General features: G+C 38.7%; 1 long non-coding RNA gene across 1 annotated transcript; it reads left to right on the top strand.

Moving 5' to 3' along the window:
* The first annotated feature begins 7,252 nt into the window (after positions 1 to 7,252).
* On the top strand, positions 7,253 to 15,363 carry LOC147046964 (uncharacterized). Its single transcript, XR_015068008.1, has 5 exons — positions 7,253 to 7,397; positions 9,253 to 9,380; positions 13,458 to 13,606; positions 13,791 to 13,953; positions 14,456 to 15,363. It is a non-coding gene; the product is annotated as an uncharacterized LOC147046964 (long non-coding RNA).
* Positions 15,364 to 17,290: the final 1,927 nt, after the last annotated feature.

Raw genomic sequence — 17,290 nt, 5'->3', positions numbered from 1 at the left:
TGAGTTGAGAGACAAAGCAGTTTCAAACAACAACTGAAGATATTCAGAAAAGATATTATTCTGACTATTTCCTTTTTGCTGGTTTAATATTCATTTTGTAGATACATTTAAACAGCTGGAAGAGAGAAGACTTGAGCCAAGACCGTGACTGCAAAACTTAAACTGTTAGCCTCCAGTTCCAAAGCTCAAATTCTTACAGATAAGTTGTCTCGTCGGTGAGATGCTATCCAGCGATGTCCAACCGAGAGGAGGTCTCAGGCCAGACCTAGGGTGAACTCACGGAGGAAAAAGGGAATGTCTTAGTGTCGAACTGGGGGAGTCGATAAATGGCAAAAAAAATGAATTGATGGCTTGACCTTAAAAATGCATTGTGCAAAGAAATGCAGTCTCTCAAAAAAATTTTTCCTTCAAGACATTCAGGACATTTCTGAATGGCCTTTTTCAACGTAAATATACTCTTTACTTGGCATTACGTGGCATTTGCTGTCAGGAAGATTGACAAAAATGGAGGAAACGTGTCTATTATAACAAGACACACGTAAAAGTCGAAGGAGCCAGACCTCCAGATGAACAGGAAATGAGCTATTTTCTAGCCAGTTGCCATTTTGTATGAATTCATCGACTTATATGTTGACCAACTATTGTTATAGGGATGTCCTGATCCAAAATCGATATCAGATATCTGTCTGATATCCTAATAAAAAAAAGATTATTGTCATGTTTGAAGTTCAATTTATGTAACTCAAATGATTATTTTCTCACACCTACTTTTGCCGACAATTGTTGTTTGTTGTAATAATATCAATTGATCAAGTTTCTTCAAACATTTCATTCTAAAAAAAAAAAAAAAAGCTTGTATAAGTCTGGCTGGTATCGAATGTTAGTATCGACAAATACTCGAAACTGCAATACCAATCGTAGCTATAATTTTACTCGTATCAAAATCATTCATACGTTTGCATTGATTCTATTACAAAAAACATTTTCCTCGACAGTACCACGCAATGATACGCCTCTGTGTAAATCCTCATATATGCCTCATGTTTACCCGCTATTGATTCATTTTCCAGTTCTTGGTAAAGCCTGAGGATAAACAATAGCGAAGCACCAATAAATCCTCGAATAGCGGTTTGTGCAAGTGGACCAACGACTCTTTATTTTATAACGAGACTTGCCAGATGTAGTCCGGAATGGACACTGACAGTGAAGTGTTTTGTTTTGTTGCATTGTGCTTCTGTTTTAGGGCGGCAAAGTGGACATCTGTTACTCGGCAACCAAGAACTAGTCACATCTTGGCAAGCTTATAAAAAATAAAAAGCAGTGCACTGTTAAAACTTTCATTCCAGTGTAAAGAGTTAGTATTCGGGTGTTGCCGGTATTTCAAAGATAGCTACATGGTTTCAACAGAGGAATGTTTTTGCTCTCGTGTTTGAGGAAGAGCACGTACTGCATGCCACATGATTTATTGTGAAATCTCAAACTGAACGGGGTATTTTTGGGGTTTGGAGAAAATGTTACACTGCAGAAAGCTTCATAAATCAACTCATTATGTAAGAGAATTCATATTAACAAACTAAGAGTCGTATTTTTTTTTTTTGGCAGGTTTCTTACTTACATAATCTGACTGCTATTTATTTGGGAACATGACAGACAGTGATACCACCTGTTCCAACTCACAAAGTTTGGTGAAGTGCTACCCGCCTTATATTGTATTCTTTGGCAAAGACAGAACAGTAGATTCAACCGGAGACAGTGAGCTTTCACGTGACATTTTGAAATATACCCACTTGAAGAGCAATCTAAACAAAAAGGAAACTTCCCAAATGGTTGACCTAGTAACTCTAATGAGTCCTCTTTGCATAAACATGTCGACATAGTTGACTCTTAAATGTGAAATCTGTTCTTTTTTGTTATTGTTGTTATTGTTGCCGTTGCACATCATTTTCACTGGCTAAAGCTAAAAAAAAAAAAATCCCTCGGGAGGCGGACCATGTGGAATATCGACGGGGGCTCCACAAAACATTCTTTTTTTTCTACAAACCCACAAAACTCAGATAATACTGGTAAACATGAATGATATGTTCCCTACGAGGGACGGGGGAAATGTGGTACCCAAAAGTCAATTATATGTCATCAATAACCGTGAGAATAGTTTTGACTCTTGCGTAGTTGCTGGATGAAATTTCACAATCCAACATGACTGTTAGTGTGTGGGAATATGTGATTTGTACTGTGTAAAGAAATACGAATTCTGAACTGGACTTGCAGGCTGTCGACCGGTGTGTGTTGTTGTGCAAAATGCTCATTGGTAGCCAACAAGGAAAAAGCATGACGGTTGATTTTTTTCTGATGTGCTATCAATAATCACACTTTGTCAACATTCACATTAGGCAAATGTTCCGCTGATGTAGTTAGGAAGTAATTTTCTAATGTATCACAGCTTTATATAAGCATGTAGGTGGCTCACTAGGATCTGAATGAGGACAATGTTTAGAAAATGGATGGATGGGATGGATATAACATATTTTTTACCAACAAAAAAAAAACAACATGTTTATAAATAGTACATCAACACTTCTATTAGGCTAGGCTATTATTTTAACAGGCTGACAATAATATAATGCTGTACAATGTAATGTAAAGTAACAAATGAACCAAAACTACCAATTTTCAGACTTTTGTCGGTTCTTCTGTTCAAAACTGTAACGTATAAAAAGCCCTTGAGTGCACTGTAAAACTTTTAATAGATTCACACCGGGCCCAGCCAGTAAGGTGTTAGATTTAAAGTACTTTTAAAAAAAATCTCTGCGGCAAATTATCAGCGAAGCTGAGCTGCAGTCTGTTAAGTCGTGGCCGCCACGCTTACCTTTGACCTCCAGTCCCTCTCTACTTAATCGGCTAAGAATACTGTGTAGACTACTCACACGCAGACTCGCCAAGCACACAAAACAACACTTCAATCCACAGCAGGGAAGCACACGCATTTAAAACTAGCTGAGTACTAAGCTTGTTTGCAGCCGCTAATGATTGACGAGGAGGGAGGACACACATGATGGGCGAATGGATTGAAATTTTGGATGTGATCAAATCTGGGTGTGGATGGTGAAGAATAAACTTCTTTGATCATATATGTCCACAATTAATGAATGATCTCTTGAAAGTTAGTAAACCACCAAAAGATGCTGTGTCAGTTCTTGTGCCAAGCATCATTACATCGTCAAACTTCCTGTCCCTTCAATAGCTCTTTGTGTTGAATTTGATCAAAAAGGGGCCACCTTGTTTGAAACAAAGGCACGGGGTTCATGATCAGGACGCTGGCGTCAGCGGCTGTTCTGATTTAAACACCTTTTGGAGGACTTCTTCCGGAGCCCGCCAGGATACGAGCCAGGAGGGGTGTCTTCTGATTCCTTTCCTCTCCTACACTGGCGGCAGCTTGAAATAGACCAGACGAGCAGATCGCTCTCTCTGTATCGTTCCAGCCAGGACCTCAGCAGTCGTCCTGCTAATCAGCAGAGACAGAGAAGGTTGCTTTGCATGAGCCAGACGCAGATCAGCCTCAGTAGGCGGAGATGGCAGGCTGTTGCTAACTATAGAAGCAGAGATACAGGTGACCAAATGTACATACGAGTAAAACCTGGCCGAATACTCGCCCATAACCTTTATGTGCTCGTACAAAGTGCCGCATAAAAATTCCTACTCACAGAACCCCTAGAATACTTTTTACATTTCCAATTTTCCACCAACAGGCAAATCTTATGAATAGTTAATATGAGAGATGTTGCATTTGCCACTAGAGTCGTGATATGAAAAAGTTATCAAGGTTGAAACATCATTGAAATGCACATTCTTTCACATCACTTCAGCACAGTAAATTTGTTTCACCTCATGCCGGCAGTGACTTGTTGTATTAACATTCTGATACATTTGTATTCATTTAATGACGCTCATCATTATTAAATAGACGAGACGGCGCACTTTGCAAACTCACTGTGTTTTAGTGGCAAGCATACCCCTACGCACACACCCACACAGTGTTCTTTTTCTTTCATATTCACCGTCTGCAGTACGTACACCATGTGTCAGACATTTCAATTAGCTCATTCAACTGCTGGCTAAATGGAATCTGTACCTGTTCACGGTGGGTTTTATTTCGAATCGAGCGTGCTCAGGTGGACGTGTTCCAGTTAGAAGGTTGTTACATGTCCTTGAGCACTTTCTTATATTTGCACGTGCATTTATAGAGATGAATGATAAAACGTGAGAAAAATCTAGTTGGGGAAAATAAATGAATCACTAATGTTCTAAACGTTTAAATTAGTGAGGAGAGGGGCTGTTGTGTCAAAGAGTTGTAACTCCACATGACCTATGCAGACATAAAGGTTATTTAAAAATGGTAATTGTCAAAATCACTGGCAAACTAGGCAACTGCACCCCCAATGATGATCTAAGACCTTTTTACTTGTATAATAAGCAATACCTTAGGTGACTTTAAAAACTTTCTGTTATCTAATTTTAAAAAACAGAAGCCAATTGATATAATTGGGCTCTATTTTCAATGGGCTCTAATATCATGGAAAGTGCATTTTCTACTGGACACCGCTGGTGCACTTGACAATTTGATGACAGAAAATAGAGGAGACATTAGACCAGATAAAAGCGGGTCTAATTTGTAGCGCAGTTGGATTTGTGATTGACATGTGTGATTGATGTCATCATATTACATTCATTAATATGCTAACAATGTCCAACAATCCGTCAGAATCGTTCTAGAAACCGGTTAATTGAACAAATTATTATCACAGCAAATTATAAAAATCACACCCTTGAGTATGGCACAATTATGGATGGGAGTTGGGAGAAGTGACCAATGGCAGGTCACCCAGTTTTCAAACACCCCTTCCAAACACATTCTCCAAACCTCTGTCCTGTTTCCTGTTTACAGCGAGGTGCTATTGTCCACACGTATGTATGAGGCCCAAGTGGAACAATCGTCTCAGTGATAAGGAGCCTGAAAACACGTCCATTTCCTGTTTGCGAATCATTTCACCGAGATGATTCGGCCTCTAGCGAGAAAGGGAGGTTTGCCTTCTGAATTTGTGTGCGCTTTCTCTCTAATAGTGAAATTCCTTACTTCCTCATTCTTGGAAGCACGTAGACTGCAGAAAGTTCCTCTTCCCAAAATGTTATTGTGACTGGCCACAATGAAAAAGTAGTCGCAAATGATTGAACTCCTATGAAAATGATTTGCAATTCTATTCTGTTTTTACTTGGGTCCAATTTGACCCATGGTCTAAAATCACATTTATTGCCTCTAGTTATTATCCAATAAAAGATAACAGTTACAGCATTAAGAATGGAAAGGTTATTTTTGGAGATGTGTCACAGGTGATGTGGGAGGTTACCAAGTGCAGGACACTTCATCGAGAAAAACATTTCAGTCAGTGGAGCAGTTTGTTCTAGCCCGACACCTGTTTATGCATCACACATCCTGTGTGTGTGTGTGTGTGTGTGTGTGTGTGTGTGTGTGCCTTTTTATTGAAAAAAATTTGGTCTTTTATTTGTCTACTTTGTTATGCATCTATTTTTAACATCTATTTCTCAGCCAAACACAAACAGAGTCACATACACACACACAGACCCAAGGATGAAACACTTTGTCATTGTGTCAGTTCAGTCCCAGGAGGATTCTATTACTTCTAATGAGTAGGAGGAATGAACGAGTGGAAAAACAAGCAAGAATCTTTTTATGCTAAACAGGAATGCCCCAAAAGTCAACTTGACACCATCATTCAAATGCAAAAATCTCACGAGACTTCTGTATGTTTTGTATTTTGTAAAGCACTGGTGTCCAACCCAAGGCCCACAGGCCTGCTCCGGTCCTCCATGACATTTATTTATGGTTCAAGATTTGATTTGTAGTGTGATGTGGTGATTATTTCGATTCCCACACAACAATCAATCAATTCATTATGATGGTTGCACTATATCTCATTTTTTGTGGGCAGTAGGAACTGTTGAGAGACAAAAGAAAGAAACCTCCAAAGGGATTCACCCTCACGTCCACACAGCCGACGGATAAAGAGGAGCGACAGATAGGTTTGTATCTATTTATAAAATGCCGCTTGTATATTGGACAGAGTCAGCGTTGTGTGTGCAATGGCGTTGAGCTCGGGCTTTGCTAACACAAACGCCGTAAAGCCGTATTTCCCATCCAGTCGAGGAGATAAGAGATTTTCTGCTATTCTGGTTGACAGGAAGCCTTTGCACAACAACAATGAGCCTCGCCGAAGATACACGCGCTAAACAAACATGCACATTCCCGCTTACATTCTTTCAAGCTCCCCAAACACATGTATGTATGTTTACGTAAATGCATACTAAAGGGCAGCGACTTTGGAAATACACTGACGGTCTTTAAATAGAGAATATTCTCTGTGTATTTATTCAATGTTCTGAATTGGTTTTTTGTTTTTTTTTACCCAAAGAAAGTCCACGGTAAAATTCCAGTCATTTTCTATGCTGCATGTTTTGTTCAAGGTCATGAAGAAGTTGGAGGCACGGTACGCTCTGTACCTGTCAATCACTGGGTTGACTCACTTAGACAAGTATTCACTATGCTGCTTTTGTGTATACAGTACAGTGTAGGCACTAAATTGGAATTTGCCACCTAAGTTTCTTGCATTATTCATTGAGGATCAAAGAAAGATCTCACCGTGTTTTCTCGCAATTGCCTCTTCGAGTCGTTTTTGTATTGCCCTGATAACAATCCAAAATAAAAACATGAACTCAGAATCCCTTCATGCATTTTTTTTGTGGGGGTTTTTTCTCATTAGACTTGCTTGGTAAGGTGGAGCCAATCCAAAAATGACTTGAGAGCAAGAAGTAAGACACATTCTAGACTGTTCATGCATTTTACAGAAACCATAATCTACAGTGATCTTTGAGATGCAAGTTTACAGAATTTTTTTACGATGAGTCATCAGTTTTTGGTTGTTTTTTTTTTTGCTTTGACTTGTCAGCAACAATTCAAGATATGCGTGCTGTATGCGCAATGAACATAACTCAAGTGATTACGCAACAAGCAGTTTGACAAATAGCAAACGTTTTTTTCAAAAAGGAAGCTTTAAACTATTTAATGCCGCTCCCACTGTGCTCATCCCTGAAAAGAAATAGTTGTGTGACATTTACGTGTACAGCAGAGTAGTTGTCATCAGACCGTCATGCCGTGCATACCATTCATGAGTCGATTGAGGGTGTGAATTGGTTTCGAGAAACTGATCTGACAGTTCTTGCACTTCAACAGAAACTGGATCCACCCTGCTGGAATTTTGTTGTTGTTGGCAACCCCATTGACACACCGTGTTTAATTGGGTTAAAAAAGGACAGTGATTGACATCGTGAGTGTTTTCTGGCCTACTTTTATGCAGTTTCTATCTTGCTGTTTTATCTGGTTTATCTGTTGCAGCAAGGGTTGTGCTTATGGCGCTTGTGATTGGGTGCAAAGCATTTGTGGATGCTTTTATTTATTGACATCGTAATGGCACAGTTTGCATGCATTACCACTCTTGTTTGTTTTTTTCACCCCCTCCCCCTCCTAAAAAAAAAAGCTTCGCTTTTGGATAAGAAAATACAACTTGCTGCTATACATTGTAAATTCAGGAAATAAAAAAAAGGTTGATAAATTCAAAAAATGTAAAAATCATGGTTTGGTGGTTCAGTTACCTGACTTGATGATGGATTGAATTTAAGTGTGAGTGGTTGTTGATTTATATGTGCCCAGGGATTGGCTGGCAACCAGTCCATGCTGTAGTCTGTCTTTTGTCCAAATTCAGATGTAATAGGTTCTGATTTCCCATGACCCTGAACAGGATTAGTGGTATGGGACACGGATGGATGGATTGTGGGCCCCAAATGCAGAAACGACTGTAAGTCTAATGTAGTGTGTTCTGTGTGATTGTACCTTCCTATACAGTATTTTGCCCAATTTAGCTAAAAAGAAATGACAGTGTGAATCCTATTAGCGCCGCACCACTTGGATTAAATATGAGTCAGATTAAACAAGCACTTTAGAGTAATTGGTTTCATTTTAAAGCCTCTTATATTTCTTATGAGGTGCAGCCACAATCACATCATATAAAAAGTTCTGTAGTTTGATACTGCATGTGTTTTATTGATGTCTAGAAACAGGTTATGTTGTCAATGTTCACACCCAGCAATTGAAAACATGTTTACGCTCGCACACACGAGCACAAAGTACAATCCCATTTAATCTAATGTACCCTGACTGAGAACATTCCTGTCACTTTAATTCAGTGTATTTTGCTTATTGGAGCAAACAATGGTATCTGTCAATTTCATTTTCATAAATCAAAGGATTATAGAGCCTGGTGTGCTCTTTTGTGTTCAGGCCAGTGCATCGCAATTCGTCTGCGTTCCCACCTTGTACACAACGTGACTGGCAATATGGGAACGCATAATCTTTTTATTGACCTGACGTAAAGTTGTGTAAATTCACATGTCCTGGTCAAAATTTACCACCCTATGTCAGAAATATGTCTCTAATGGCGTAAAACATTTACAAGTTTTGTGCTTGATTCTTTTCTTTTTTTTAAATATTACAACATAGCGTAATAGTGACAGTAAAGAGGGAAAGAGTGTTGACAATAGTTACTGTGCCAAGGAAAATATCTGGAAAATGTAACTAATATAATGAATTAAATATCAATTTAGCCATCAAAATTTAATTGAATACCTGGCCTGGCAAAATTTCCTATATGTGGTTTATGAAACTTTTTACAAAGACTTCCACTTCTATGCCTTTCTGTGACTCCTCCAGTCTCTCTTTTGCAACCTGCTGGTGACACTAAAGCGAAGGACACTGGACAATTTAGAAGGTCACCTCTAATGTTGATTTGTATTCCTTTAATTTGCTTTGAAGTGTCTTTACCTCCTTTGTTTTTAAACGCTTGTAAATTTTGAATTCTGTAAAGCATATTGTGTGTAAAATATAAGAAAAAATGCCTTCCTTTGACTTTATTAGAGCTTCTTTGACCTGAAAGGCTGCATTGTTTTGAGTGCACCTGGAAGGTTATTAGTGTCACTAACCTTCCCCAGATATGAAGCGTTACTCCAATAGACAAGATGAATTCACGTTGGTGGCTGCTAACGACTAATTATTTATGACAATTCTACTTTGAGCATCTGTCTGTTTAGTTTCGTGCATTGTTTGTGCACTTTATTTTGTCTCTCCAGGTGGAGGAAAGAGGGGGCAGGTTGCAGCCAGAGACCGGAGAATAAAATGAAGGAAACGGGAAGGAAATGACGAAGGCTTTCCTCCTTTCCACCATCCTGTGTGGAAACTTGGAGTCACACAAACACACGTGAGCATGCATGTGTTTGTTATTGTTGTGACTAGGATGAAAAGGTTGATACACAGACATAACAGCTGAAAGAAAAGAAATGAGTGGGGGAAACACTAATCAATCGAAAATAATTGTAAACATGTTATAATAATAATGCATCAAATTTAACATTCGCTCGGCATCCTCGCTATGATTTAGCTGGACAGATGAGACACAAAAACAAGTTAGGAATGTCAAAGGAAGGGCAAAGGGCCACTACAAGAATGTCATCGACACAGTTATCACACAAGTTAGCGTGTGTGTGTGTCGATGCATTCACATACTTGGAAGGGTCAGGGAAGAAAAACATTAATAAGTCATAACTATATTTGTGGAGTGCTTACCAGCCTTAAATTAGAAGCAAATTTCTGAAGGGAAATAAATTGCAATTTGATTATTTTTTAAAATTCGGGGGCCACTGTAGATGAAATAAGTCTCATGTGACTTTATGCACGATTGTGATGATTTTATTAAATAATCACACTTATGGCACAGTGAAATAATCTGTGTATATTCTCATCTGGGTGACTCGCAGCTCCAATATCTTGAAACAAACACTTTTTTGTAAAATTGGAGACATCTCCTTTGTGATCAAGTGCAACACATGGCCTCACATTGTATGAGTACAAGTTGGCTCACCTCCAGGTGAGAGGGCGGCTGGCATAGCAACAGGCACGGTCGCTGATGGTGTTTGGCTTCTGGGGGCCAATGACATGCTAATTCGGCGGTTGCGGCGTATTGCAGAGAGATTAAATTCAGGCGGCACGGTTGCTCCGTTGTCTACTGGCGTTCGTGGCCTACGTCTTAAGAGGCTTTCAAAGGCTCCACAGAGATGATCGGCCATCTGGCTAAACCCTTTGCAGCCAGTCAGTCACACATGCTTTCAATGCAGATGATGTCAGTTAGGAGTTTGAAAAGAAGCACGGAACACCGACTTGACCCGGGCCTTTAACTGGTATGCCACCTTTTAGTTGCTAAATGAGCCAAAAGCAGCCGGCTGAAAACATTTGGAGTAAGAAATATTTGAGCAGTTTACTTTAGTTTAGTTGTAAAACTGAAGGGTGGATGGCAAGAGATGATTGCCAGAAATAAACATGGAATTAATGAATTTATTTATTTGTTTGTTTATTATTTATTTATTTATGTGTTTGTTTATTTATTTATAACAATCGCATGTTTATTTATTTCTTTACTTTATTTCAAGCAGGTAATAAATTCAAACTATAGTTTTTATTTAATTGTTGTTATTTTACTGCACAAATTGAAGGTTGCACAATTGAAAAAAAGTTTTTTGTGACCTACATATAATGTTTAATCAACTAAATAAGCTATTACTGTTGTTGCCTTTTTAACAATATTGTTTTCTTAAATTTGACATTGTAGTTCTTTATTCTAGAAGTCTGACATGGCACATTTATGTGAAGTGAGTGAGTGCCCCAAATTCCATAATATTCTTTTTTTTTTTTTTTTTGAAGTTCTAACAGGGATGTTCAAGCACAGTCATGTGTAAACACGTTCTTTGTGCCTTGGCACATTTTACTATGCGCTCTGAGTGAGTGGCCCAATTACATTACATGGTATTTTTGAAAAGTCTGAACGGGTTGTTCATGCACAGTCATGTGTAAACACCACCGACAGACTTGCATTTACCTGAGGCAACTTTCCATGCTCATACTTTTAGTCTTTTATGGAGTTGCAACCTTGTAAGGATCTTTGCAATCAAAGGACTTTTTATTACATTCCCCCTTGGAGGGGGATACATTTTTTTGGCACTCTCTACTTCAAACAAGTATATTTATTGACTCCCTTCATGTAACTACTCCAGAGATTTTATCCCATTGCTTTTGTGGTTTGGAGAATGAAGATGCTATCAAGACCCTCCAGCTCTTGATGTTACATAACCGCAAAACAACTAACACGGGCTTTTCCCTTTGAGAGCACTTACCAGGTGTCAGAACTGGTGTCACAAAAAATGTGTCAAAGCCAAACTGTGCGTTTTCCTTTTCAATTTTTGGTCAGACGATCAAACACCACGTCTCATTTAGTGTGTGAGAGTTTTGGCAGGATAAGTCATGCCTGCTTCACCATGACAACATGCCTGCTCACAATGCCCTGAGCAGCTGATTCCTGGCTGAGAACATCGGAGCGCTGGAACAATTTCCCAACTCAGCAGGCTTGGCTCTGTGTGATTTTTTTTTTTACGCCCTCTTTCTCAAGTTCAAGGCAGTCATCAAGAGAACTTTTCTTGAAAAAGTCAAGAAAATGTCATCAAGAAGGCCTGTAAAATTCCAGGAATCCATCATAAAGACCCACTAAGGGTTTGATTGCGTTAGAAGTGGTTTGAGTTTAACATAAATTTTTTGTGACGATAGCCCTTTAATTTTTCTGACATACCACACTGAAATGAAATCTTTGAAGAAGATCCAATTGAAATGGCAATTAAATAGACAAAGACAAAATGATTCAACTGCAAATATTTGCGCATATAATCATAACCTCATGAACATCTTAGCGCTCTCACATGATGCTGCTTGTCCTTGTTCGCTCACTGTGATGCAACAGAAATTCTGGCCCAAACTGCCAATAAAAATGATTGGGATTTTTATTCTGCAATAGTTTATTGTCCTCCTCAAGGTCAGAGATGAGCAAAATTTGGATAAAAGTGGCAGTACAGCCTGGACTGGTGGAGACAAATTATTGACAATGATCACACTTTCACTTTTTAATCACACTTTCGAACAATTTTAATGAACTGTACTAGCATATTTTTGAAAAGTGGAAGTTGTACCCAGACAAATCGTACACAAGCAGAGATTTGCACCCCAAACCTGTCAAATGTGCTAAGCACTACCACGCCAAAGCAAAACAAGTCAAAACTATTTTATAAACTTTGTTGCATTTTCAATTTGTTTTTTCAGCTGTAACTTTTTGTGCACGTACACGTTTTTTTTCTTCCATCCGGTCGTTTTAGATGTGTTTTTGTTCTTTTTATCCCTCAAAAGAACCTCATTTTTATATTTATACAAAGAGTGAGTTTCAGACTTGCTTGAACATTTTGTGTCTACATTGTGTTGCATGTGTAGTAAATGGGCTGTAAAAAAAAAAAAAGCTGTTTTGTACAATTACTGGGTCGGCCCGGTTCTGTATCAAAGGGTCTTGAAGCAGACTCTTAATGGGATGCAGAATGAGCCAAATGCTGTGTATCCACTGTGCAGAAACAAAGAGGCTGATCCCTTCTCGCAGCTACTGTGGGTTGATAGCAGTCAGTCTGTATGCACTGTCATCAATAGCACCCATCCAACTTGTCTCAGTCAGCCATGAAAAAACAAAAATCATAATCAATGACCCATGAATGTGTAATCACTGCCTGTAGAGTCTAGTAAATTGCGCCAGTGAGCTCAGACGCTATTTCAAGGGACAAGTGGCGAATAACTTAGCTGTTCAGAAGACTGAAGACAACAAGCACAAAGTACTTCAGGGGTGTGTTGCATTGATAATCATTGATGTAAGCATTCCAGTACAACGTAGATAAAGGTTTTATAGCAGCGTGTACTTTTTATGTCTCTGTGCTATACGGGTTTTAAAGTGTGAGGACACTTGTGGCAATGAAAAGGAAATATTTGTTTTCTGCTCTCTGCATTTAGGTAGCACGGTGCCACAGGGCACCACTGGAAAATACAAAGAAGAAAAAAGAGAAATCACAGGAGAGGATTTGCTAACTCTTACTTCAACTATTTGAGATCACTTTCCAATTGGCTTCTATTCTGTTTCATGTCACAATCGCAGAGATTGCATATTGGCCTAACTCAGTATCGACCACACACACATTTCTAAATATGAATGTTAGCCCAAACTATTTTCAGAGCTGAAGTGAAAGGAAAATTGACACCACAGAATAATTACTCAGGATGATCTAGTGTTATAGACTTGACAATCATACCTTTGCTAACTTACAAAGTGCTCAAACTGGGCCAGAGTATCAATTTACTCCATTTAGGACAACTTTCTGATCCACAGTAGGAATGTTGCCCCTGATCTGCTGTTACTCCTCAGCAGAAGCACAAAGACTTTGACAGTGAATCCAATGGGACAACACTGACGAGCCTCTGATTGGATATTTCATCTGTTTCCTGACTGCACTTCAAACAGGAAAATTACACATGGGGATTTCGACATGAGAAAAAATAGGCCAGCTGGTAACTAAGGTAGCGCACATACAATCTACTTCCCCTCCTTGGTGTCATTACAGAACAACACAAGCTCAAAACATACTGATGGGTATCTGAATAGACTCATGAGCAGATCCCCCCCCCCACCTCCTCCCCAGTCTGCATCGCCCCCCAGACAGTCGGAGAAGTCAGCTAGTAATTTTTCTTTTCTTTATTCTAGGTTATCATTCCATTTCCTCCCTGTGAGCGGAAAGACTAAAATAACCCTGCTGAAATCTATGGCTCTCCAGGGGCAAGACTTTTGTGTTGCAGCAAGTGGAAAACAAGTGCGCCACTCGCTGAATGGGACACTCCGAGATATAAGGTTACACGGCCTCATGGGGGTGAGTTTATGGACACAGACACCATTTATTTCACCAGGCACTCTGTAAGGAGAGCCAGTAATGAGTGTGACACTTGCTGCTGTTTCAAAGGCACCATGTTGTCTAAAACTCAATGGCGACGGAGGGCGCTAAATTGTTTTGATGCAATGTAAATGCAACCCACAAATACAGGAATAATATTGGAGAATTACCTAACCACTGTTGTAATAGTCGAGAATAAAGTTTTAGTTTTCAGAGATAAAATATAAAAGTCCCAATTTTACATGCAAATATTTTATAAAATAAATATTATCATAATAAAGAACATAAAAAAACAAAAGACATCATAGAAAGAATAAAATAAAAAGGCATATGTCCTACAATGATAGAGTCCTAAAATTAGGTGAATAAATTCATATAACTGCAAGGATAAAGTTGTCATAGGGAGAAATGGCATTTGATATAAATACCAATGTTAAAATTACAGTTATATTTTTAAAGTTATATTATGGGATTTTTACAGCTTGGACACTCTGATGAAGACGGAAGTACATGCCGAAACATGTCAGGTAATGCAACCTAAAATAAATTGTTTGTGATAAAAGAAACAAAAAAAAAGTGATTGACAAGGGAAACAAAATGAACTTAGTACAACTTTTACAGCTTGTTTTTATAAGATTACAAATGCTATAACTTGTAATTTTACATGAATGCAGGAATGGAAGTAAAGAGCCAATGACAACTGAGAACCTTTTATTCCTGCTATGACATATTTCTGCAGTTTCAGTGTAACTGTTCAAGATAAGCACTTTGACATTGTCACCGGAGCACATCTACGATATTGATCTGTGCAACTAACCTGTTGTCAAATCATGATGTGGAGAGCAGAAATACACTTTGTGTACTGAATGCAAACATGTATGCTTGACCGGGAAAGGAAGCGGAAGCCCCTTCGCACCTGCACATATTTCCCACAGTGAGTTAAGATTGATGATATTTTGGACATTCAGACTTGGTGGGAACAGTTTGTGGAAGGTGCTTTTTTTTTTTTTTTCCAATAGTCCATAAAGGCTCATATGAAGGAGTTTAATGTCAAAACCCTGACCTCAACCCTAACAAACACATTTTGGATTAACTAAAGCAGAGATTTCTTGTTTATATACAATATAATTTTATTTCTATAGCACATTTTACAACAGCTCCAGCTTTAACAAATGTGGTATATAGTGTGCCCTCATGTTTTTGTTCTTTGACAGATCGATTACACACCCACTATAAGGCACAAGGTAATGACTCCACTTTTTAAGGAGTACATGGAGGCACCATTATTCTGTGGTTGTCACTTCTCAGGAATTCAGTTGGGCTTTGTTGAGAACAGCACACTAAATATTCATTAGAAATGTAAGCGATATGACAGACAGTCACACACTGTCAGAGGAGTATAAATTAGGCCAAGCGTTGGACGTCTCTTTTGGATTTCATTGTCTCAATCTGTCTGTCGTTAGAGACAATTCTTTTTTTGGTTCTACCTTGTGACTCATTGAAATCACCTCTAGCAGGGGTGCCTTTAATTAAAGTCTGTGTTTTAATTACACGCTCTGTCATCACAAATAGCAGTGTCAAGCTCAGCACCTGCCAGAAGGTCTTCAGAGCACCCACTAGGAAACGGCTAATTATGCTCTCCGGGTGTGCATGAACTTGTCACGAGCAGAATCGGGGCACTGTTTCTGCACGTTTGCTTGGCACCTCTGAGTCAGGCCACTGCGACATGGCCAGTGATATCAGATCCAATCGTGAAATTCATCAATTATAAAGAGGGAGATTTTGTAGCAATTCTATAGATGTAATCAGATTTTGACCCAGATGATTGGCTCTACCCTTTACTGACTAAGAAACTCTGTTCTTTTACTCCCATACTTCTGGCTCAAACTGCACAATTAAATGTTTATGTATGTATGTGTGTGTGTGTGTTTGTGTATTTGCTCATTTAACGATTTTTTAGCAATTAAAATTAACAAGATATATTTGTTCATATTTTTTATTTCGAAATTGCAATGTATTTTGAATTGTAAAATAAATAAATAAATAAATACATAAATAAATACATAATAAATAATAAAATAAATAGAGTGAAAATGTATCGGCAACAGAAAAAGTCACATTCATTTGAAGTAAATTTTCATCAATTTGGTCGTTTTTCCTTTTTTGTGTGTGTAAAATTCATATTTTATTGGTTTTGCTTTAAACCCAATTATTTTTTTCAATTCATGCTGCCCTTATTTATTTAACTCACATTCAATACTTACGTAATGGTTTGCTTTTGGAACAACTCTTAACGACAAAGTAAAATACATTGTGTATGGTAACCATGACACTAAATTTGTAATTCTAACCGGAAGGGCCACTCCTATCACGAGTCATTTCGGAGATTCCACTAAGACACAAAACTTGACCAACAGCCAATGATTCATTTGTTATTATCACTGTCTTGTAGATTGGAAAGTCTTTTTTTATGCCGTCATGCCAAATACTTAGTCGGGCAACCACCAAGGTGTTTGTTTAGTAAGTAAGCATCACTGGCGTCTCCTTATCAGTAAGGTAGTGCACACATTGCCACCTTTAGATGTTTGAAAAGCACTCATTATTTCAAACCCTGTCATATTTTTAAATAGGCACAATGAGCAAAGCCTGGTTGCCTGTGTGAAAACACTGTTGATTTTCGCTGAGATGTAACAGATGCCGCTGTGAAAATGTAAGTCAGAGGAAAATGCATTCACCTCGAACTGTGTCGAGCCGTTGTTAACGCAGGAGCGGCTGACGAGGGTTTTGTTTACGTGCGCGAGGCCACGGCCGCACATCGTATTTAAAAGAAAAAGCGCAACACACACAACAGAATGAATGAATCACTTTGAGGTTGTGTCGGGCAACCGAGTTTTAAGCCACTATACAAAACCTGCGGGTGAAATACAACATTTATTTTTTGTTTGGTTTTGTTTTGAATCCGTAGAAAGGGAATGTATATTGTTTTCAACGTTAGCCTTAGCGTGGCCAATGGGATTGTATCAGCTGTTCTTCCAAGATAAGGGTCGCCATGCATATCTTTGCTAAGTTCCCTCTTTTTGGCTTTATTGCTTTTCTCCTTGTGCCTATTTCTACTGCCACTGTGCTCCATAGCTGCACTGCAAGCCGCTTCACATGTATCAATACATCAATAGAGATGTGTGTTTTGGCCGAGCTGTTATATCACTGAGCCTAATGAGGGGCAACTGGGACGTTCGCATTTGTGAAGCTTGCCAACTGGAGGTGCAAAAGATTTTTGAGAAATTCTTGTCAACAATTGCTGCACTGTTTGGTGAAC

This window comes from Syngnathus leptorhynchus, chromosome 13 (assembly GCF_054491065.1).
Source record: "Syngnathus leptorhynchus isolate UIUO chromosome 13, UIUO_Slep, whole genome shotgun sequence".
NCBI classification, from domain to species: Eukaryota; Metazoa; Chordata; class Actinopteri; order Syngnathiformes; family Syngnathidae; genus Syngnathus; species Syngnathus leptorhynchus.
Note: the sequence above shows the minus strand (reverse complement) of the source record. Positions and strands in the feature narration are given on the sequence as shown.